Source organism: Rhipicephalus sanguineus, chromosome 11, assembly GCF_013339695.2.
Source record: "Rhipicephalus sanguineus isolate Rsan-2018 chromosome 11, BIME_Rsan_1.4, whole genome shotgun sequence".
NCBI classification, from domain to species: domain Eukaryota; kingdom Metazoa; phylum Arthropoda; class Arachnida; order Ixodida; family Ixodidae; genus Rhipicephalus; species Rhipicephalus sanguineus.
In genome coordinates, this window is record NC_051186.1 from 120,002,939 (window position 1) to 120,028,464 (window position 25,526).

The window sequence follows — 25,526 nt, forward strand, 5'->3', positions numbered from 1 at the left end:
GGGTTCGTTGAGGCATTGCCCCGGCATCACCCCATAGTTGTCTTCATACGTTGGGCAAAAATCTTCATATGTTGGGCAAAAAATATTGATTCCTTGAGCGGCACTGGTAAGTACTCGAAGGAACTTGTTTGATGTGTGCTTTCAGTTATACATACGAAGTACCCAACAAAGTTATTCGTTAACTCCTCACCTTTAATAACTTCATTGTCAACTAAAAGTTCTAATTCATTGTTAGCTCTACATAGAGATATGACGCAGTGTATCTTGTGCTACATTTGTTTGGTATCTGTTACGCCTTCAAACGTAGAATAGTAATAATTTTGTTTTGCTTGCCGTTGCAATTTAATATTTGCATATCTACATTTTTGAGCATCCTGAAATCAGCTGGGTTTCCGATACATACATTTTCTTCATCATTTTAAGAATATCCGTTGTCATCTAAGGTTTGTGAGCACGCTTTGGCTTTTTTAAAGCCCTAAGAGAAAAATGTTTGTTGTAAACTGATCTGAAAGTTCGCTTAAACATGTCATAAGCTAAATGAGCAGAGGACAAAGAACATTACCCCACACAATTCGTTTGCTCAATTTCGCACGTAAGTGCGAGAGATCTTGAATTAACAGGTCATAATATATACTAGAAGCGGGCTGTCTAGGCTAATAATGGGATCAGAGGGCAATAAAGAATATAGGAAAGTGGTCGCTAATAGCGGTAGATAGAGTGCCTGAAAATATGAACTCAGAGGACAAGAATGTTACGAACATGTCTCTTAGTGTTGCACTTGATTGAATAATTCTAGTGGCAGTGGAAATAACTTTGATAAAAAGTGAAAATCAAGAAGTCTGGAAAGATCCTTTTGCTTATTTGTGTTTGCTAACCTGTCAACATTCCGTCACATGCCAATACGAGTTTTATAAGTATGGTCAACAACAAAAGAAAACATGTTATCGAAGAACTGCACAGGAGTAATATTATGTACATTACATATAATTGAGTTGAATCTTGATATCTCTTATATAAAATTTTCTAAATTTTATTAAAATTTTATTCAGCTCTTAGTTTATGAGTGCTTGTCCAGCCGCCATTGGCGCAGTATTGAAATGTATAAGTCGTGCTTTCGTTCACGTGCCGCTGAAGTGATTGTTGAGACTCTCTTGAGTATGGGTCGCTGAAAATTCACTTACGGTCCATTTCGTTTAATATGAAACAGAATCTCGTAAACAGTCGTTGATATTTTGGCGTTCAAACATTTATTGTCGGCTCACGTATATTTGGCCAGAAGCAAACTTCGTGTCGCTAGCTTGTGGCCATTCACGTGAGCGGTAACCAAACCTTCGAAAAACATGTAGGACGCTTGCACTTCGCCTTCAAGTGTAGAGCGCGATAGCGCAGTTGGATCCCGTGCGCTTCGCCTTCTCAGTTGACAGCCTGGCTTCGGTTCTCGGTGCATGCCTCAACCTTGCATAAGAAAACAAAGGACTTCCTGTGTAACATTGGCGTTTCAAACGGTCCTAGAATGTCCACTGCAAGTACAGTTGTTAAGTGCCCACTACGCCATAATTCTTCCTTTTTTCCAATCAGTGGAGGGCGTACTTCGCGTCCGTAAGGCAATACGCGAACCTACGCAACTGCTCACTTTGTTGATGCTTTTGCAGCTGATAATGATTAAATATGTGTGAGCGCTTTGTAATTGGTGGGCCTTTAAAACACCCGCTCGTTGCGCAAGTGCCATGTTTTGACGCGTGGTGCGATTCTAAGCTTCTGCCGCGCAATATTGCATGCTTCGAGGAGACTCCTTCCACTGCACGACATTTAACATAGTGTTTTTTTTTCGAAGGAGTTTCAAGCGACCGTGTCGCTCCGTGGTAGAACACCTGCTTGCACGCAGGTGGTTTACGTTAACCGATGTTTTTTATTATTTATTTTACTTAGAGCTTTCTAGATTTTTCGGTGGCAGACAAGATGATTTTTCGCTCACAACCAACGCCGCCACACCGGAACTTCCGCGAAATGAGCTCTTTAACGCTATGTTGAATCCTAACAAAAAAAAGGAGCACGTGCGAGCTGAGCCGCCATTTAAAAAATGAGATTCTGCTTTTCCTCAGGTAACATTTAAACTTGAAGACCTGCCCCTCAAGTATTCTAAGTATTTTAAAGTGTTATTAAATTTCTCTATAAATACTGTTAGAAATCAAAATATTAAGCATTTGCTTACCGGAATGCTGACTATTTGAATCCAATTTCAAGTAAATAAATGAAAAAGATGCATAGCGCCTTGATGAACTGCGCTAGAAATAAATTTTTATTGCGTACCCTGATGCGTCAATTATTTAAAACACGTGTAAACTTAAGGTCAATGCTAAATTCAGAGGAAACTAAAAAAAGGCAAGGGCACATAAGGCTGGTGAATGACGCACACACATAGTAAATCAGAGAAGTTTCAACTGTTTTTTTTTAATTTTTGTGAGATTTCAAGTGAGAATGACTCATACACATACGCTCAAAGGAGTTGTAAATGTTTTGTTCTTTGTGACATTTCTTTCAAATGAGCATGGAAAAGAGAACAACGCAAATATGTCTACATATGGCTTGACCTATACGAAAGACGGCAAGTAATGCTATCAAACGAGAATGAAACCGTGATTTATTTCGTGTTCCTTGACTCTCTTCAGTTCACTAAGGTAAATGATAACGCAGGTTACTCCTTCTAGTTGCTCCAACCAGTGTACCTTTACTAGAGGGCGCGTGCGTGGTGTTGCCCGGTTCCAATTCTAGTAAGACACGATTACAGCGGTTGTTTATACAGGAACTGCGCGGCATTGTGCAAAACATATTCTCGTTCTATCCTATCTTCAAAATACTCCACGCTCGAACTTTCGCTACCGCCGAAGATCATTTCAGAAGGGAGTGAATATGGCGACCAAATTCGCCTGCTCGTTCCTTCCGCATGCTGTCTCGCATCGTCTAGCACGAATAGGTTAGCTTATTGGTGTAATATAAGCTTTTGAACCAGGCCCGTAGCCAGGAGGAGCGCTAGCTACCCCCCCCCCTGAAATTCTGGTGGAGTAGGTGTTTTTACCCAACATAAATAATGAAAATAGATGTTTTTCTCAGAAATTTTGCAGTGGCTTAGCTCGGCTATGCCATGATATACGTAGCGTTAGCAAAGATTCAGCTGATTATTCGTAGCTTTCCAAATTGTCTAGGATTATTAACCTTCTGCTGTTCATTCTTCGTAAGCTGAACCACTAATTACAAGGAAACTACTCCGGCATTCGATGATATAAGCTTCTCGGGTCTTCTGCGCCATTCAGCAGCATTTGCGCTCTCCTTCTCCATGGCGTTACCCACCTGCAAACACCAGTGAGAGGCGCTATCAAGCGGCTCCAGCGCAGTGTCAGACGGTGACTGCACAGCGAAGGCGAATAGCTGCGCGTGCGCCGGCGCCAGTGTGTCTGCCATCGCTATGACGCCACTCCTGGCGAATGCGCAGACCAGCAGCGGCGAGTCGCGCGCGGCATATTTCTGCTACGCAGTGGTTAAGGAGCGCGAAGAATAGGCTATGGGGAGGTCATCTGGTAAGAGGACTGCGCCGACGCCATACTAGCTCGCGTCAACGAACAATTTGACTGCTTTGGACTTCTCAAACAGGCTAGGACTGGCGCTTTCGCAAGATTACCTCGCAACCTTTGGAAACTGTTTTCCTGCACTTCTGTCCACGTCCAAGCGACGTCCTCCTTAAGCAGCTCCTAAATAGATGCGGATGCAACGGACAGGTTTGTGATGAAACATAAAACAAAGTTGATCATTCTAAGGAATACTTGAAGCTTCTTACGCCACTTTGGTGCAGGCATTTGCATTATGTCTTGAACTCTGTCTGGGTCCAGTGACAGACCGTCCGCAGGGAGGAGATGGCCCACGTAAAGCACGCTGTACTGAAAAAATTGGCACTTTTCTCTGTTAAGCTTTAAATTGCATTCTCTGCAGCGTTCAAGCAAGGCGGCGAGGTTTCTGTCGTGCTCCTGCATTGTCTTTCCCCAGAATAATATACCATCAATCACGACCGCTACGCCAGCCAAACTTCCAACCACTTCATGCATGGCGTGTTGAAAAACCTTTGGGGCCGATGTGATGCCAAACGGCATGCGTAAGAACCTGTACCTTCCAAACGGTGTGTTCATGGTGCAAACACGCGAACTTTCTCGTCCAGGGTTATTTGCCAAAACCCTGACGCAGCGTCGAGGGTGGAAAAATGTTTGGCTCCTTGCAGCCACGGAGGTACGTCTTCCAAAGTTGGCATATGGTAATGCTCTCGCTAAATCGCCTTGTTTAAATCTGAAGGGTCCAAACATATGCGTACCTTGCCATTTTTTAGTACTACGACCATATGGCTGGATCATGAGCACGGCTCCTTCACCTTTGCGATAACGCCGTCACGTTTCATCTCGTCTACCTTTGCTTTCACTGGTTCTTCATGGGCGACATCAATTCTCCTTGCTGGCCTAATCACTGGTAGTACATCAGGATTTAGCTGCAGGCGATAGGTGATGACTTCAAGTTGTCCTGGGCCCTAGAATATATCATCAAAGCCAGATAGCAAGATGTCAGACGCTTCGGCGTTGACTGCATCTATGCGTTGTATTAGGCCCAGTCTCTCAGCGACGTGGCCGCCTAAGGTAACTGGCACATCTTGAACGCCAACAAAAAAACGTAACCTGGGAGCTCTGTGTTCTATTAAATATAACAAGGATTACCTTTCCGAGTGCGTTCTCCGTGTAGCAGAAAACAGTACGCAAGGTAGCGGAACTGTTTCGCGCTGGAGCCACTGATAACTTTCGAAAGACAGTTTCAGGCATGATGCAACAGCTCGCTCCTGTGTCTATTTTGCACCTCATCATGACACCGGCCACATTTAACGTCACCACCCAGTGCTCCTCGCTCTTGATCGCATGAACTTCCAACGTTCCCAGCAAGTATTCTTCGTCGTCGCCCATTTCTAGTTGTCATATGTGTCGTCCTTTTTGCCTCGTCTTCAGGCTTCGCGTGCGGCACACACTTGTAAAATGGTTTCGGCTATTACATTTCTTGCAATATTTCCCTATAGCCGGATATATTGCAGCTTTGTGGTGTTCAGACCCGCATTTCGGGCTAGGGTTGTTTCTTTCTTCTAGCACGTCAATGCTTCTTTCGAATTAAAAAGAAGTGCTGCCTCGGATTTCTGCGACCTGTTCTTTGCTGTGTTCTTTAGCACGACAAATGTGAACTGTTTTTTCATAGGAGGGATTTTCAGAGATGCGTCTCTGCTGAAGTTCTTTGTCTCGTATCCCAAGTATTATCCTACTGCGTAGAAGGCATCTTCAAGCTCTTCGAATTAGCATTCAGCTGCTAGAATCCAGATCTCTGTGAGACATTCGTTAAATGGCTCTCCTTCTCACTGGTTCCTGAAACGAAACCAAACTCGTTGAAGGTGAAGTTTGTAAGCGGTTTGTAGTGTTCTTCGAACTTCTGAGTTAAGGCTTTCAGGTCATTATTCTGCTCCTCAAACTTAAAGGTTTGAAAAACATGCCATGTCTCTTCGCCACTTGTCATTAAAAATGTAGCGGCCTGAACATCCTGCGGCTGTAGCTTCAGATTTGTTGCTATTGTGAAAAGTTCGAACTCACTTTTCCAGATGTTTCATTTATGGTAAACGTCGCGAGTGGTGTCGAGAGGCCTGGGGGCGGTAGAAGTGTCGAACTCAGTTGTGTCTGCAATTCATGACGACTCGGCTGTTGTCTCGGACACGGGCATGAGAGACTCTGGTCCCGTATTGCCTCCGTTAGACCTGTGGTCGCATGGAAAAGTTTGCTGCACGGCAGAGGCTAACTGCTGTGCGTACTTCTGACACCATGTAAGCCAGACGAGTTGCAAGGAACCAAAATCATTTATTCAGCAACGCAGCCGAGTATATAAGCAGGCTAGCGATAAGCGGTGGGAGCGTTGCACATGCGCGTTGGTTGACGTGCAAGCATGACTTTGCGCTTTATTACATTACGGTGCCAGACACTTAGAGGAATGATTAGTGCCAACACCGCGTTCAAGCTACCTATACCTACACTATTAAACAGTTATAAATCGATACAGTTTGATATATTTACGGCCTCCTTCAAGGAACTTAGAATGATGTATGTGGTTTCTGCATAGATTCGGGTTTCAAAGTTTAGACATCTTTGATTACGTTGCCTTTTAAAATGAAAGTGTGAGTTGAAATATGTTCGAGCACTAGTATGCCCTTGTATATATGCGCTTGTGTGCGGCATTGTGTTTGTATATTTATGTAAAAGTGTATGCGTATATATATGTGTTTATGTGTAATATTGCCTCACTGCCATATACAAAGGGTTGTAGGCTAGTCAAGACAATCCCCCCATCTGTATCTCACACAGATAGAAAATAAGCTATTATTATTATTATTATTATTATTATTATTATTATTATTATTATTATTATTATCATTTACTAATTGCCTTGCGGACTGCCGGTAAACAGAGCGTCGTGTGCTGGTACTACAACGTGCTCCGTGCTGACCTGATCTGCGCGACAGTGTTTGTTTTGAGCTGTATTTTCTCAAACATCATTAGTCACCCTTCCGGGATTGCAGGCTGGAAAAGTACGTATAAGTGACATTTATGCGAGATATGTTCCGAATAAAATTGAGAACGTGTTTTTAGAGCACAGAAGTAACAATAAATGAGTTTGCTGACCGAATCTGAAAGGTCATATTGCAACAAAAGTGCTTACAATTAAATCAAAGTAAAAGCGAAACATGTCCCGAGTGGCAAAACTGCTTGTTATGAGAATTATTACACACTATTTTACCGGCTATTTCTAAGAAACGTTCACAGACATCTTCGGAGCCCGTTTTCTCTACTTTCCTTTTGGGCGGTTTCTTTCATTCAACCCAGTCATTCCCTCAGAAATCATGGTGGAAGATGCCATTTTTCTGCTTCTCAGTCGTGAGGTCAGGAGTGCACTAAAACTATTTATTATTTTGTTCTTTTTTCTTGTTTTCAGCAGTTTCCTAATAAAGGAATTTGGAAAATGGTTTGCACGCCAATGGAATGCAGAGCTTTTCCTATTTTTTTCTTGCGCAAAGAAAAGAAAATTCTAATGCAATAGCCTTACAGCACATAGTAAGGTCAATGACTAGTGATCTCAGACTGGTGGAAGTCCTAAGCACTCGAACTCAAACTGTAAGGAGTAATTAAGAAATCATTACAAGGAACCACATACATTTGATATTTTATTATGAAGTTTGATTCAGAAAAGGGCAGATTGGTGTCTCTTGGTATCAGCCCATCGCCCCCTTTTTCGCTTATGCAAACTTTGCTCTAATGTGTTCACACAAAGCGTCAATGCTTATAAGGCGGAACACGTCGAGCGCCGAACTTATACTGAAGAAAACCATAGTAACGACTACGCAGGTATTGCGAAAGGAAAAATAAACCGCATCAGAATAAAGAACACCTGCATTGATATGGGTTCAACGAAGCCAATGCATTTGCAAAAAGCATCGTGCCGCTCAATTTTCATTGTATCTAACAACTGAGAGAGCATGCCAAGAATGTTAACTATGGCAAACTAAAGGACGTCAAACGTGTACAGTGAGCGGCTACTTTAGCTGTCTGGGGCAATTGTGACACCTACAGCGGTGCTACAGGGCGCGGGGATACCGATCGGCTATCATTCAATCATGACAAGAATAAATAACTGCAGATTTAGTATTATGAAGCAATAGTGTTCTGCAATGCGTAGTGTTCCTGTATACCATTTGCTCTACAACGTACTTGCTTTTTGATGTTTTAACAGCGGAGCAGTTTAAGCTAGCCGTAAAAACTTTGGTGTCTGCAGAAAACCACAGGTGAGTATGCACCACAGGAACTGGGCAGGCCCCACTACCAAGAACAGGAGGTGTGAGCATTAAACGAGAACTCGGCTCGGCGAAGTAGAGGACGTGAAACACGTGAATAGAAAAAAAGAGATAGGAAAAAACAGAAATAGGAAGAGAACGAGAAAGAGAGAGAGAGAGAAAGCGACAGAAAGGAAGAGACCGAAAAAAAGAGAGATATAAAGGAAACAAGGACATAATAGAGAAAAATGCAGGAAAAGATATAGAAAGAGAGAGAGAAAGAGAAGAAAAGAAACCAACACAAAAAAAGAGAAAAAAACTTAGGGCAAGACAGACAGAGAAAGAAAGAGAGAAATAAAGAGAATCTAAAGTAGAGAGAAAGAAGCAAAACGAGAGAACAGGAAAGAATTAGAAAGAAAGAAATAGAGAGCAACAGGTACGAAAAGCAGTTGCAAGAAACAGAGAGAAAAAAAGAGAAAAAAGAACGAATAAAATAAAAGGAAACAAAGAAGGCCACCCAGTTCCGCCCTTCTTTCAGGCTTGGCACCACTAGTGCAAAGCTTCCATATTGTTTTTTCTTCGGTAAAATTTTCCAGAAGTCAATAGCTGTACTGTAGATATTCCAAAATGTTAAAAAATATTATTTAAATTTGAACTTGAATTTCATTTCGATTCGAAGTGGGAAATGTGATGATCGCACACCCCTAGTTTAAATATTATCGGCGTACTGGGTAATACCAGTACGCCGATCGGTCGAAGGGTATTATTAGTACATGCGATCAGTCGATATTGTTTCTGCACCAGGCAGGTAAAAGCTTCACCATGTGCTAGTGTGCCTAGCCTCTGCATCAGCTGATTGTTGTTATAACAGCAGTCGTAGGGATAGTTAGGCTATTTGTCACATCTGACGTGGTTCTCCTGCAGCATCACCAGTGTCGGAGAAAAAGTGCCCAGATTTTGCAAGTAACGTAACTACCACCTAAATTTGTGTTTTAGAAAAAATAATCGCCAAGAAAAATGCTGCAGTTACGACTGCAATACTGACCGAGTATTTGCAATAGCACCATGCACAACCGTATATAATTCCAGCCCCCACGTTATAAATTGTCATTTTTCAAGATTTTTGGCAGTTCAGGTGATGAAGGCGTCCTAGGGTCGACTTGAGTAGTATATTTATGCAAACATGTTTGCTTTACTCACGTACATGAGCATCATAGCTGAAGTATTATGTTTTATTCCCCGATGGAGTCTGTAATATTACTCGACAAGTTTCTAGTCGCACCTGTAAACCTAAATGAAAGGTATACGAGGACTGCTGTGCAGTACACACTGCATTCTTTTGTAACATGTGTCAATATGTCAATAAAGCACCAAAATTGCGACATACTTATTTCCTGGTTGCAGACAGTAACAACTGCCAAGATGAGTGTATTTGTTGAAAATACCACGGAATAACGTCAAAAGACGCTGAAGTCTGACGTAGCTGAGTAAGTCAAATGCCTTGCATCTTGCGAAATCTCCCGAAGCGAACCAGATAACTGGCTGAAAAGAGTATTTCGACATTGAAGTTCTTGTTTTTTCAGCATCTTCATTCTCAATGTCAACAACTTCCTTTTTGCTCTCTCTTTACACTCCTTCCCTTCCCCAACGCTCGGTAGCAGGTTAATAGGATAACCAAGGCCAACCTCTAATTTTTTGCCACAATAAATGTTTCAGTCGAACCACGTGCAGAAATATCACAAGAATTCCTAGATACTCTTTAGCGCTAACCATCCTACGTTGAAATTGCTGTTTATAAATAATCTTCCTGAATTTGCGATGACATTTCTCTCCTGGAATACTCAGAATGACCATATTTCGAAGGACTGCGTTTAGTGAAGCATCAATCGGCCGCGGCGGTTCAGTAGTGATGGTGCCTATCTGCTAAATTAAAGGTCGCAAGATCGAAGCTCTGCTACGGTGACCGCACTTCTAGAGTTGAAATGCTAGTGGCCCGTGTTTTATATTTAGATGCACGTTAAAGAAACCCATGTGGTTGAACTTCGGCGCCTCTGAAATTCATATGGTGACTTTGTAACTTCAATTAATCAATCAACCAATCAATCTTTATATGTAACATCAAATAGGTAATACATCTCAGATAAATGTGCAGGAGGAAGTCGCAAGGTAACAAACCGCAGGCGGCACCTCCTCTGTTAATACATTTGAAAAGCTAAACAGTCAAGAACGTATAGAGAGATCCGGTTTGAAGTGTAACCAGCAACAAGAACCGTACTAAATGTTGAGGTCAGTACTTGGCGAATTTTGTACATAAAAACAGCTGCTGAAATTTAACGGAAGGCAGCAGTTATACATTGAAAAAACATTTTTTTCTCTTGAAAATATACATCTGGAATATTTCTTTTAGATCACGTGATAGCTAATTCCATAATGAAAATGATGAAAACCCAATGCTCATTTTTCCATGTTTAGTGCGAACTTTAGGCAGCAAGAGGTGAATATAGACGGCGAATCTCGTTCGATTGGGATTAAACAACACAGCTGGAAATATGTCGATAATAAAAGTGTGGTGAAAAAAACCTTATAAAACAAAACACGCACAATGATAATATACAGATAGGAGATGGATAGTATGTCAAGATGGAAATAAATAGGATGTAATGGCGTTTGACGTGAAGCGGAATTTATAAGTCGCATTACTTGCTTTTGCAGTGCGCTCAACGGCCGTATGTCCACTGAATATGAATTGCCCCATGATGTAATGCAATAACTGAGATGGCTGTGCACGAATGCGTAGCACAGTGCTTTAAGAGTGTTTATGCACAAACACTTTCGTGACTTCATCAGTGCCGTATTTCTATATGACATCTTTTTACAAACAGAAATATTATGTTGGTGAAAATTCAACTCTGTGTCAATTACAGCTCCTAGAAACGATGTATTATCACTCAAATGAATGGGTAGAAAGTAGACAAGAAAGTTTAGAATGAATAGTACTATCTTGTTCGGTGAATGAAAATGCATAAACACAGTTTTGGATGGATTTATCAATAACCTATCAGAGTGGCACAATTATACAATTGAATTATGGTCAGCTTGAAGTGTAGGCACTAGAGTCGCAAAATCCGAATGATGATAAAAAATAGTCGTGTCATCAGCGTAAAGTAAACGTGAAGAGAAGTTAAGGCGACGCGGTAAGTCATTTACATATATCAGAAATGAAACCCCAACAATTATTATTATTATTTACGAAGCATCAGTCTGGATCAAATGTTCCAGCAGAGTGAACGTTTTTAGGGGTTCACCTTCGCAGCCATTTATTGGAAAGCTCAGTAATTAGAAGAGTTCACCAGTAAGAATTGTCAATCATTTCTTTAAAGCGCCCTACTTTACAAAACAAATGAAATTAAGTAATGTTTTATTATTTATTTATCAAATACTGCGGACACATAGTCGAAGCGGGGAGGGGCAATAAAAATGGTACAACAGTGAACACGTATGGAAAAAAAAGTATGGAAAAAAAAGTTGGAAATAACAAAGGAAACAAGAATAATATTACAGAAATATAGTCAATATATTTGTAAAAACGCTAATAAACAAATCAATAATAATAAGGATTATGATGTTGATTCAGTTATACAGTTTGATGCGGTTGTAGTACAAGGGAAAATGAATTCTTAAATATGTTCGTTCTAGCGAAGTAAGGTGCTAAGGCATCTTGTCTATGGTGGCGTGTGGGTCTGGTTAATAGGGGTGATAGATATAGAGATGAGTCTTGTGGTGAATTGTTCGTGTAAATCAGTTTAAGAAAATCCAATCTCTTTTTTTCTTTCCATCTCGAGTGGTTCAGTGTGGTTAGCTTCCATAAGTTCTTTGGTTGAATCTAATCGTAAGAATTTGTTAAATATAAATCTGTCTTTCGCTGCACTCTCTCGAAGTTATTGATATTAGTTTTAGTATACGGATCCCAAACAATACATGCATACTCATGTTTAGTTCTGATTTAGATATTATAGCATAGCAATTTTGCATCGGAAGAGGCTGTTTTAGGCTTGTGCCTCAAGAGGCATAATTTTTCTGAAGGCGGAGGTGCAACTGTTACTTATGTGGTCATTCCATGTTAACATGCTGTTAAAGGTGACTCCTAGATACTTACATTGGATTACTTCATGCAGAGGGGATGAACCTAATTTATACATACGAAGCAAAGGTGATTTCTAGTGAATCATTCACATTAGTACGCTTTTGTCTGTGTTTAGTGTCATTCTCCAGCACATGCACCATTCAAGAATATTATTTAAACTACCACATAAACTAATTTGGACATTGAGATAATTAACATCTTTAAAAATCGCGCAATCATCAGCGAATAATCGTATCTGCACACCACCTTCAATCATGTTAACAATGTCGTTAATATATGTAATAAAAAGAAGAGTGCCGAGGACACTGCCCTGTGGCACACCCGATGTGACTGGAAGGCAGCCTGCTTTGTTTTTGGCTCTGCAGAACAAACAGGGAAACGTTTCATCTGATGACCAAGAGACATTGTTAGCGGTTATATTCTAGTCCAATGAATGAAGTTTTCTTCAAAATTACCAGCTTCTGTGTTTTTTCACTCAAATGCCAAGATGTAGAAGGCGCTCCACCTACGCATAGAGGTTCACAAAATGGTGTTTTGCACTGTGTTAGTTGCATGGCTGCTCGTCCTTTCAGGGATGACAATTGTGCCAATCGTCACCACCTTGCCTGCGTAATCGTGCAAACCGCAATTACCCGTTTCTCTACATATCTATCTATCTAGCCGCTTACGTCTGGGCACTCTCCTAGTCGTTTCCATACCTTGTAATATACCAAAATTGGCATAGCAGTGAATCAGTGTATGACGAACACGATTCAGTGGTCATGAGATGAATAACGCAAAATACCTGTCGCGTACGTCACCAAACCCTTTCTCTCAGTCACGTGTGGCACATACCCGCATAACAGAGTTAATGTTATGCTGGTATGTGACACGGTGATACACAGTCAAAACCAACACAGTATCCGAGAACACACACACATTCACACGCAAGAAAAGTGATAACAATAATAATTGTTGGTGTTTTATATCCCAAAACCGCGATATGATTATGAGACACACCGTAGCGAATCGCTTCGGAAATTTTGACCACCCGGTATTCTTTAACGTGTACCGAGATCGCACAGTACACGGGCATTCAGCATTTTGCCCATATCGCAATTCGACCACCGCGGCCGGGATCGAACCCGCCACCTTCAGGTCAGCAGTCGCGCATCGTAACCGCTACAACACACCGGCGGACGCAAGGAAGGTGAAGAAGCTGAAGGCAGAACACCCCTAGAAGACGCTCAACTACTATCGACTCGTCCACGCGGCCCGCAACGTGGACCACGTGGATTACCCGCGAACCGGGATCAATGCTTCCTTCAATAAATCTGCTAATATTATCAGGGCTCTCATGATTACCGGTGACTTCCGGTGATTTATCGGTGAACATTTATTTATCAAGACCGAACAACGCCTGGTCCTTAACTGTTTGAAAGACGGCTTGATGTGGACAGAGCATCAAAACACCTCGCCGCCACGTCCCGGACAGGAGGCATCATAGATCATTTCATCGTAAGAGGCGTCCAGGATTTCCACCAGCTGTACTATACCTCAGACTTCACTGCACTTAGACCCCTCGTAGCCGTGATCACGAACAGATCCGACTGACAAGTCCTGTCCAGCTGCTGGGGATCACTGGTCATGGGGATGATGACATTGTTCGAGAATTGTCAAGAACCCCTTCCACACATGCACGCGGGTTCGTGAAACGTGCGTGCGTTCTCCGTCATAACCGACAAGTATAAGCGTAACAACTGTAACAACTGCAACTGTGACTGTAACGTACGTGCAGTGCGCCTGCGCGTGCCATTCGGCTGTGTATATAGCTAGGGAAACGTTTCTGAATAAAGCTTAGTTGCGAGTAACACGTCTGCTGTGCATCTGTGTTCCTTCTTTGTATTGTTCGGATTGTTTAAAGTACTTTTCATATTAAAAGTTTTCGAGAATGGGCTGAAGGGTGACGAAGCGCAGAGCTTTGCACGTTTGTTTCTTACACGGACAGGAAAAGCACCGAACAGAAAAGTCTTACCGCACATAGTAGCATAAATATCTAGTGATATTCAACTCAAAGGTTTAAATGTTCGCGCTCAAATCTTTAATAAGTAATTAAAATCATCACAACGGACTTCATGCCTGTGCTGTATTTTATAAAAGTTTATTCACACAAACCCACTGGATTTCAGACACGTGTCGACTTCTACTGTGGTGCCTTATCCCAAGAGCCGTTTAAGTTAACATAAAAATCGCTTTCAGTGGCCAAATTCTTCCGCTTTAGATTCATGAAAACGTTGCAAAGTTCTGTAATGTAGTTACTAAAGTACTGCAATGCTTACAAGGTGGAGGACATCGAGCGCCAAACATATGCTGAAGAAAACCACCGAAACGTCGGGGCAGGTATTGAGAAACGAAAAATGAATTGCCTCAGGAAAACAAAATCCCCATGATTGTGTATTAACTACGACAAAGCGCTTTCAATAAGCATCGTGCCGATTAGTTGTCATTGTATCTAGTAACTGAGATAGCATTCTTAGACGACTAAAGTTTAGCAAACTTAAAGGCATTAAAAGTAATGCGTACAGTGAGTCACTGCTTGAATAGGCCCTGCGACGTTTTTACGACTGTAATATTAAGCGCTGTATTGCGTGTAATAATAAATGCCGGCACGAACGCAAAAATAATATGAAAATTGGTGCACTAAATGTTATGTTATTCGTCTGCATAGTTCAAAACTTGAGCAGCTGGCCACAAGAAACGTTCGTTTTGGCATTTCGCTCTCCTGCTGACGTCAAAGGCCGCTTGCCATCACCGCGAGCGTCTTATAGAGATATACCGGAAGTCTCGTCTCATGATGACCTTCACATATTGCCTAGCGACCCCTCTTTCTGACGTCGTTGCTACCACGGCTGATGAACCACGTGCGTCAGCCAGCAGACGGTCTTATAGGCACCGTACAGTCGAGTTTTCCTGTGCGACTGCAGCGCCAGAGCGCAAAGCCTACCGGATAAAAATAGCAATAATGAGACGGGGTCCGTCAAAATTGAACGCGATGCGCGCGTCTCCCTCCCTGCGCGAGTGCGCGGATTGTGGCCGGGCTACACGGGGGACGCGTGAGCGCGTCTACTTTCTGCGTGCCCCTAACGGCCAAGGTCAGCGGACGTGGGACGGGCCAGTGCGAGGAACGCAGCTCCCTCTGGCCAGTGTACGGTGCCTATGCTTCGCGTATTGCACACGATGAGTCTGGAAGGCTTAACAGACCTCGAGCGCGAGCACTTGCGACGCAGCGATGGGTTGCATGTCGCGCACGCTATTGCAAATTGGAAGTGCGTCGCTGAGCTTCGCGCAACGCGACCATAGCTCCGATGGCACGGACGAAACGCTACTGCCCGATGACGCGGAAGGTGTCGGTCGATAAGCGCTCAGAATATTTTTTTTCATTGACAGCATCGTGCCGAACTGAACGCTGCGTGTTGTGCAGTTGCTGACGTGGCTGCTGTCGCCCGATTTCGCAAAGAGAAAAACGCGGAGGAGCATTGTTTTATTACATTTCGCACCAGTTCCACAGCGCACCTAGCGTCGCCTTCCTTGTTTGGAAGATATATCCGTTAGACATCATCTATTTCTGAGAACATAAAAGGAGATTTATTCTTTTTAGGGCTCAGTAATACCGCCTAGCTACCACCGTATGAATATTCATGGTACTTGTCGTGTCAAGCCAATGAAAATGCACGGCCTTTGTCGTCACGGCCACATCATAAAACGTCACTACCCATAGCGAAAATAGCCGATGTGTGTGGCTGTAGTCCGGAATCAACGTAGTTATTCCGGCGAAATAAAATTATAGCAGCTTCGTTTTCGGCATTGCCACTCGCGCAATGATGTCGGCGCATTCCAGAGTACCAGAAGAAGCGTTGAGAAAAACGAAAAATCGCCAGGCCTGCGCTGATACCGCAACACAGTCACAGAGAAAGCTGGAAGAGCGGCGTTTCTAGAGCCCGCTGTATGTTCTCTTGGGGCTACTAGTACAAGTACGCTAGCAAGGTACCCACTACGCCATAAATCACAATTTTTGTGAAGTTGGGAAGCACCTACAAAGCCATTATTCGCCATTATGCGGAGAAGCGAGGCACCAGCTACACGTCTGTAAGGCAATATGTGCACTTTTTTGAATCGAGGACTGATGACGATGAATAATAATGGCTCAGCCCTTTGTATTGGTTCGGAAGCTTTAAACGGCCCACCAGTTATATAATTTGCATTGGGTGAGGCCCGGTCGCTAATTCCCTCTCCCGCCATACTGTATAACATACGTTGACGTGAGAGAGAGGGGGTCGAATAACTTTATTGAGACCCCGAGGAAATGGATCATGCGTTCATGGGCTTTTTTGGCAACCAATAGAAGTGCACTTGCGAGGAACCCACTACGCTATAAATCATTGTAATTTTTGAGAAGTAGGAAAGCAGGCACTATGCCATTTTTCGTCATTCTACCGAGAGCCGTCGTACCTGCTAAACGCATGTAAGTCATTATGCGCACTTGGTTGATGCTGTGCCTGAAGACGATGAAGAATTATGGCGGAGCCCTTTGTAATTGGATGGAAGCATTCAACAACCTACTCGTTGCACAATTCGCATTGTGTGACGCCTAGTTATAGAATTCGCGTTGTGCGACGCTTGGTGCTTATTTAACTATTCTACAACGCAATATTGCATAAGTTAATGTGCTGTGTTTCCAACATGAAGCCTCTATAGGGTCTGGCTGAGAGGTTCAATACTGGGCTTCCACGCAGAGGGCCCAGATTCGAACCTCGTTCCATCCCGAATTTTTTTACTTATTTAGTTTTTTTTAATTTAGAGTGATAGTGGTTACGGACACCGGCGGCGGCGGCGGCGAACTACGGCGCCAAAAACAGCCGCTGAAATGATCTCACAACAGCTTTCGCTGTAATATGCGTAATTTGTGTCGCGGGGCCCCTTTAAAATGTCTGAGTGAATTGTGTCATGTACAATGGTGCCACTACGCCCCGAAAACACCGATCACCTATAATTCCATCATCATAACGGTAAATTGCAGCAAGTGTGGTACTATCAAGCAATAGTGTTGCACAATGCATACTCTCCTGTACACTATATGCATTACAGCATGCCTGCCTTTTTATGTTTTCCGTGTGAATATTTTCCAAAGTCAATAGCCATGCTGCTGGTGTTCCAAAATATTCGAAAAGTATTTGATTTCACTTGTACTTGAACTTTGCTATTCGAATTCCATTTGAAGTTGGAAATGTCATATTCGCAAACCGTTAGTTTACAAACTGTGGGCGCACTGGAGAATAACATTCGAACAGTCGGTATCGTCTATGCCCGTGATCGCACAGAGCTCAATATTCCGATGGAGGGCTTAGCATCTTCAGTCAGCCTATTTTTTCTAATAACCCCACTTGTTGGGATAGCTAGCTTCTGTGTCACATCTCACGACTTCTCTTTTTTAGCAAGATCACCAAATGTGGGGAGGAACCTAACTCCCCCTGAAATGGGCGTGTTCAGTAAAATAATGGCAAATGGAAATCCAACAGTTTTGAGTGAAATACTGAAACATTAACTGAAATAGCAGTATGTAGAAGCGTATTGAATGCACGCTGGAAAGAGTGACTTTTCCAGATTTTTGGCACTGCGTGTGATGAAGGCAGCGCCGGGTCGATATTATTAGTTTGTTTTATGTATAGATGCTTCCTTTATTTTCTACGTGAGCATCAACTACAATATAACAAATATCATTGCACGACTCAGTCTTTGAAATATCACTCGGGAAATTTCTACTCGCAGCCATTCGTACAAAGTAAACGTGATGCTAGCGATTAATGTGGGGGTCGGAGTATTTCTTTCTGAGAATTCAAGTTTTCTGAGAATAGAACGCGAAAGAGAGCGATAAGGTTATTTCCAGGTAGCAAAAAATAACAATTGATGGAGGAGTATCTTGGTCGATACTACTATGCAATAACAATGATAGATTCTGAAGTGCTGACGTAGCTGAAGGGGCGAACTAGATAAAAAGCCGCGAAGAGCCTTTAGACATTCAAGTACTTCCTTCACTACCAACTATAATGAAGGAAGCCTCAACTTCATCACGTGAATTTCACTAATATGTAGTGGAGCAGAAATGGAACTCATCTCTTACATCTCACTCCAAAGTCTCATTGCGCTGCGCTTAGCTACTTTAGCACTTGCAGGTAACCCAGAGCAGCCAGGTCCTCCAGTTGTAAGTGAATTCCAGCGTATATATCTTACAAATAACCTTTGTCATTAAGACGTTACCTTCCATAAGTTACATTTTAAAGGATTACGGTAAAAACTGTTTTCTTATTGATTACTTTTCAACTAGCACAGGTAACGCTTACCCAATTGATTACTTTATTTGTGACTTTATTGTGTTTGCCGAATTCTGCAAGTTCTCATACCCGTGCTTAGACAAAGTCTAACTGCGGTGCTTAGGCAGAATAACATTATCCATTTGTGTGTTCGCGATATTTTAATGTCGTCGTGTATTTGTAACATGCGTGTTGGCAAAAAGATTCCATAACGCATAACTAATAATATTTTACAAAAAATTATTGATGCCTCTACAATGCAAAATAAATAAATGACATTGTTTTAGCTTTCACGAATTAAAGTATTTCGATACCTCTTATGTACATGAATGAAGTTTCATATCACACTCGTCTTTACGCGCGTGCTCCTTCGGAGCTCGCGTACGCCAACGGTGAAGTCCTTCCTTACCGTAATCCATTGCCGTGATCCACCCAAATGCTGGAATGTCTTCCAACATATTGCCACACAGGCTGCTTTCTTCCTGTGTTATGTTACCGGGGCATTGCACGCGTAGCTGCTGCCTTGCGCAAACCGAGGCAGAACGTCTGAGAACATTCGATAATATTTTAGGATCATCTGTTATATATGAGCGCGCAAACGCGAACAGCTCAGTTGATTCCCAAACTGACGCGACCACCAGCAATAAGGCTCGAATTTTCGATGCCGCAGGTATAAATTCCGACGCGCTTTGCCACAGTTCAGATTATCGAAGGGCGACGCTATGTTCGCCGCCATTAGTGTAAGCGGGTATCGCTTCTAGTTTGTCTTCTCGTTTACCTGGCACAGGTTCGAGCAAACGAAAAGTTTAGTCTTCAAGAAGCTGGCTGCTGCGAATGTCCATGTCACTAGCCCGTGCAATATGTGGATATTGTATATTGTAGTGCACATCGTGGAGGCAGGGTAGACGATCTTGTGTTCTCCGAGAATTGAGTGAGAAACCCATTTGGGGTAGACAGCTGCAGATTTGTGGCAGACAGCTGCACAAAGACGCGTAGGTATCGCATTTGGTCAGGGAGGTTAGGGGACGGTTTAGGCCAGATTAGGTCTGCGCCATCATGTCCAGTACAATGTCCACAATTATCCTGAAAAATTTGTTATGATAAATATCGACGTCATAATGGCTGATTATTTTAATTGATAATGAAAGAAATTTCAGTCGGTTTGAGTATCAATATTTCTGAATGAATAATGTGCATACACGTCTTCTCGTAGACAAAATGGAATGGTAACAGGAATGTTATGAAGGCATGTTGCAGATTCTAGCAGGCAGTGGCGCGTAGCGGCGGGTGCGGCAGTTTAGACTACGAAACTGACTCAAGTCGGACGACTGTGAATATTGTGCTATACTCGTTTAACTATCGCGCCAGGGCAGCTTTTGACCTTCTGCAGCTATATTGTACATAATATATCACTGTATCATGAAGATATCATTATATATTATAGTTAGTGTGTGTACTGACTTGTTTAACGAGTGGCTCTCAGTGAAGCAATACACGTACAGCTAATGATGTAGAAAGTGTCATTGCACTTTGAGTGCGGCTGATGTTTTTCCTTCAGCTCATGCCGTTCGCCATTGGCATTCATCAGCTGCTTCAGCGCTGGTGACGCTCTACAGCGAACCAAAATTGAGAAACGCGTTCTATTCGACAATGCCTTGTTACTTCTGTGCAGCGGCAGTTGGCTCTCGTGCTGTATCGCACCAAGATGTCGCATATACACATTAACCCAATAACGCTTCGCGTAAAATGTGGTGTCGCATAAAATCTGATGTTCTTTTGTGAGACAGGAATCATCCCTAGGATGCATGGAATAGAGATCTGAGTACGGTCAAAGAGTGCGCCCCGCGACGGCACATTTCTCAGGGCAGCTTTTGCAAAACGAAGTAAATAAGTGCTAAAGGCTGTGTTCAGGTAAGAACGTCCGTGCATGTCCGCGGACCCCGTTTAATTTCCCTTAGAAAAATATATTTGACGCTTACAGTTTCCGGGCTAGGAAAGCATTTTTATTTTTGCGAAAAAAAAATATTGCTTTAGTAAAAAACAATTATGTCGCCGCTCCGTAGAACGGCTTCTTCCAAATTGCGCAAAAATGGGAATTTGACGAGTTCCTACAAGATAAATGTTAAAGCTGTGAGTCTCAACATTTTTCTTGGCATACTACGAGTAACGTATGTTCACGAAATATTGTCATCTTGGAGCTTTGTTGCCCGTATTTTATGACAAAAAAACACAAATACGGCACATTGCTCAATTACGCTGTTGTTTTAGATTGCTTTTTTCGCGTCTATAATTCTCAGAATTTCCAAAATTTCCTGCAGTGTTGCCACACATTAGTTTTACGACTGTGGTAAATATGACTGCCGAGAAAGATTACAATCGCAAACCAAAAAATGCCCAAGGAAGGCATATCTATAAAAATACAATAATTTGTAATTGAATTAAGAAATCAATTCACCTTCGTTTTCTTTAATCTCCTCAGAATTACAGCCCAGTGCGTGCTCTAACTGAATCTATAAAAACATGTGGTAATATTTTTGTGAGGTCATAGTTACGAAGCCTCAAATTGCCCAAGTTGACGTTCCCGCGCAGCCACTCAACTGAGCGAGCGTGTAGCTATTTTTGCCAATGACGTAATTTTGAGGTCTCAAATATATTCTCCCGTGTTCAAGAAACACAAAATTGACATAAAAGATGCGAAGTGTTGCTTTAAAGTGCAAATTTGTACATATGCGCGTTTGTAGTCCTCGTAGTGTTGTTCCTAGCGAAATATAATACGGGTAAAGTTCGTCTAGATGTACTTTCCAGTCGGGCTTTCGCATGCAACAGTTTCTTCAGGCGTAATGAATAGAGGACGCGAGACAGGCATTTAAGGAACACTGGGTCCACGCAGAAAACGTCCTGGAGACGGCACCAATGATCTCCGCCTCCTTGCGCCTGGCGCAGGGTATCCGACAATGACGTTTCCCTTCACCGCCATGTTCAGAGGAGAAATTTCCCTTAAGTAAACGACTATGTTTAGCTCCTCAACAGCATTTTGCTAAGGAACGAAATTCTTGACAGACACAGATGCCTTTGAACATTTTTCGATGATCAGGGGCGAAGCCGCAATTTTTTTTCTGGGAAGAGAGTTCAGTGATACTTTATGTATGCTCGTGCGTGCGTTTGTATATGTGCGGGTATATATACACAAGCAAAATTAAAAATTTTCGAAGGAGGTATGAACCGCCCCAAGCCCCCCGCTCCGTGTTCACGAAGCGACAAATTAAAACGAAATGACAGAAAAAAAATAAACAGCTCGAAACTTGCAGCTTGCTCTAAATTGCAAACGACGCAGAGAAAGAACATACACAGGACGAGCGCGACCTAAGAACTGTCACAGTTTTGACTTCTTTTTGCGTGAGCTAAAGCACAAACGACGCACAAAAAAACGCCAGGCCTGCGCTGACACCGCAGCACAGTCACAGCGAAAGCTGGAAGAACGGCGTTTCTAGAGCCCGTTGTAAGCTCTCTTGGCGCTACAATACAAGTACACCAGAAAGGTACCCACTACGCCATAAATCACAATTTTTGTGAAGTTGGGAAGCACATTCTACGCCATTATTTGTCATTCTGCGGAGAAGCGAGGCACCAGCTACACGTCTGTAAGGCATTATGTGAACTTTGTTGACGCGACGACTAATGACGATGAAGAGACGGCACCAATGGGGAGGTGGGACCAGTCAAGCTGCCTATATGCAGCTTTTATCCCACCATCCTTGCTATGTATACATGTTTTGTAACTATGTGGCAATAAACTTCAAACTTCAAACTTCAAGAATTATGACTCAGCTCTTTGTAATGGGTTGGAAGCTTTAAACGGCCCACCAGTTATGTAATTTGCATTGGGTCGCTATTTCCCTCTCCCGTCATGCTGTATAACATACGTTGACGTGGGAGAGAGATGGGGGGGGGGTGAAGAACTTGCACATAACAAAGCAGAAAACTATGCGAGTTGGTATGTATTCATCGTCACAGGATAGCGCGCACTTACAACGGGGACAAAAGTAGAAGAACACGACAAGCTTAAGCTTCGCGAAGCTTAAGCGCTTGTGTTGTCGTGTTCTTCTACCTTTGTCCCCGTTGTAAGTGCGCGCTATCCTGTGACGGTGAAGAGCTTTACTGAGACCCCGAGGAAATGGATCATGCGCCTATGGGCTTCCTTGGCAACCAATACAAATGCACTTGCGAGGAACCCACTACGCTATAAATCATTGTAATTTTTGAGAAGTAGGGCAGCAGGCACTGTGCCATTTTTCGTCATTCTACGGAGAGCGTTGGTACCTGCTAAACGCATGTAAGGCATTATGCGCACTTTATTGATGCTGTGCCTGATGACGATGAAGAATTATGGCAGAGCCCTTTGTAATTGGTTGGGAGCATTCAACAACCTACTCGTTGCGCAATTCGCATTGTGTGACGCCTGTTTACAGAATTCGCGTTGTGCGACGCGTGGTGCTTATTTTGCTCTTCTCCCACGCTATATTGCATTTGGTAATGTGGTTCCTTCCCGACACGAAGCCTGTATAGGACCCTTTTGCAAAGCAGTTTCAAGCACCGGCATGGCTCAGAGGTTGAATACTGGGCTCCGACGCAGAGGGCTTAGGTCCGAACCTCGTTCCATCCTGGAATTTTTTTCTTGTTTTTTTTTTCTTATTTCGAGCGATACTGGTTACGGACACCGGCGGCGGCGGCGGCGGACAACTACGGCGCCAAAAACGGCGGGTGAAATGATCTCATAACAGCTTTCGCTGTAAAAGAACATACACAGGACGAGCGCGACCTAACAACTGTCACAATTTTTTATTCACAATACTGTTGGCCATACGGCCGTTACAGATTGGGTTGTAAGGCTTCCCAACAACAAAGTGGGTATTACAATACAAATTACATCAATACAATAACAAACATGAAAATACAAGTATACTCATAATTTAAACAGTAGTTATCAAAATATGAACCACATATTACAAAGGCAAGTCCGTCAGCGAAAAGAAATAACAAATGGTACTTAAACATCAAGATGAGTTGCTTATCATGCAGCCAATGCATGCTGCGTCGCAAGAAACGGGGAAAAAAGAGAGAGAAAAAACAAACATGCATACTCTGCAGAATAAGAAAGCATCAGCACTCAGGTTTGTAAAGTCGCTATTATGCAATTTTCGAAGGTTTCTGTTGAGGTGCACTGCACAACTGATGATGACAGTGCGTTCCAGTCTTTTATAGTTCGAGGTATCAATGGGCTAGCATATGCGTCGATATGTAGTTGTGGTAAAACGAACATGAAGTCATGCTTTTTTTCTGAGGGTTCGCTTTAGCTGAGGCGTTAGGTAGGGTGAAATATCAATGTTAAATTGGTGCTTGGAAAGTAAAAATAGAAATTTTAATCTTTATACTAGGCGCCGCTGTGATAACGGTGGTAGTTTAAGGAGTTTCAATATCGCTGATACCGAGTCAGTCGATGAATATTTAGACAAAATAAACCGTGCAGCCCTTCTTTGTACCTTTTCGAGTTCGTTTATTAGACCTACTTGAAACGGATCCCATATAATGCTTGTATATTCCAGCGTTGGCCTAACATATGTTAGAAACGCGATTAGCTTGATAGATTGAGGTGCAAGCTTCAACTTTCTGCGCAGAAACCAAAGTTTCTTTTCGGCAGCGCTTGCGATATTTGCGATATGCGTTTTCCAGTTTTATGTTCGTGGCGATAGTTATTCCTAAGTATTTGAGCTTATCAACTGTAGCGAGCATTTGGGAGTTCACAAAGTATTTATGGTCCAGTTCGTTCTTTACTTTGTTGGATACCCTGAAGACAACTGCTTTTTGTTCGTTTATTTTCATTTTCCACTTTTCACACCACGCTTCAATCGCAGCCAGAGCATCGCTCAGTGATTTTTGATCACTCACGTCATTGATCTCACGGTATATTAAACAGTCATCTGCGTACAAACGCACAGTGACGTCGTCGCTGGTATCGGAGCTGATGTCATTAATGTATGCCAAAAATAATACAGGGCCTAAAACGGACCGCTGCGGTACACCTGAGCTAACTGATAAGGTGCTCGATTTTATGCCATTTATTTCCACATACTGAGTTCGACCGGACAGATATGCGTGGATCCATTCTACTAAATGGTGATTGATTCCCATTTGTGTCAATTTGCTGATCAACAGAGAGTGAACGACTCTGTCAAAGGCTTTAGAAAAATCTAAACAAATCGCATCGAGTTGTTTTTATTGTTCAAAGCGCTAGAAAAGTCGTTGATGGTTTCCATTAGCTGCGTGGTGGTAGAAAGGCGTTGCCTGAACCCATGCTGGTTTGGAAAAAAGATGCTCTTTTCTTCAAAATAAGTGTATATGGACTTAGCTATAATATGCTCGAGTAGCTTGCAGCAAACACAAGTCAAATATATGGGACGATAATTTCCGATTTGCTGCTTATCACCTGTTTTATGTATAGGAATTACTCTGGCCACCATCCAGTCATCCGGACGTTGTTTTTGTGCGATTGAGGCCGTAAATATTATTTCCAAGTAGTAGGCTACCCATTCCGCATATCGTCGTAAAAATTTGTTAGGTATTTCGTCCGGGCCGACAGATTTTTTTTCATCCATTTCTAAAATAAGAGATAGAATTCCATCGTATGTCACTGCTAAATCAGCCATCGGTGCGCAATGACATTGATATGTAAGAGGGGTTGGAGAGCCAACCTTGTCTGGAGGAGTAAACACAGACTGAAAAATATGAATTAAAGCATGACGATATCACCGCAGGTTGTCACAAGCGCATCGTTTGCGACTATGCTGTAAGAGTCCTTATCACTGCCCCATAAATAGCACCAAAATCGTTGCGGAGATGACTTCATGAAGATTGTGAGGGTTCCTGTGTGATATTTATTTTTTGCTTCTCTGAGCATGGTGCGCAGTAGTGTTGACATGTCTGAGAGTTTGCGTTGGTCCCTTTTTGTTTTCTTTCGTTCGCGACTGATCCTCCGCTTGAGGTGTATAATATCGCGGGTAATCCAGGGGTTCCGTTTATTCGTCGTTTTCTTTGTAACAGGTATGAACCTGTCAATGCTATGGAAGATGATTTCTTTAAATTTAACCCACAT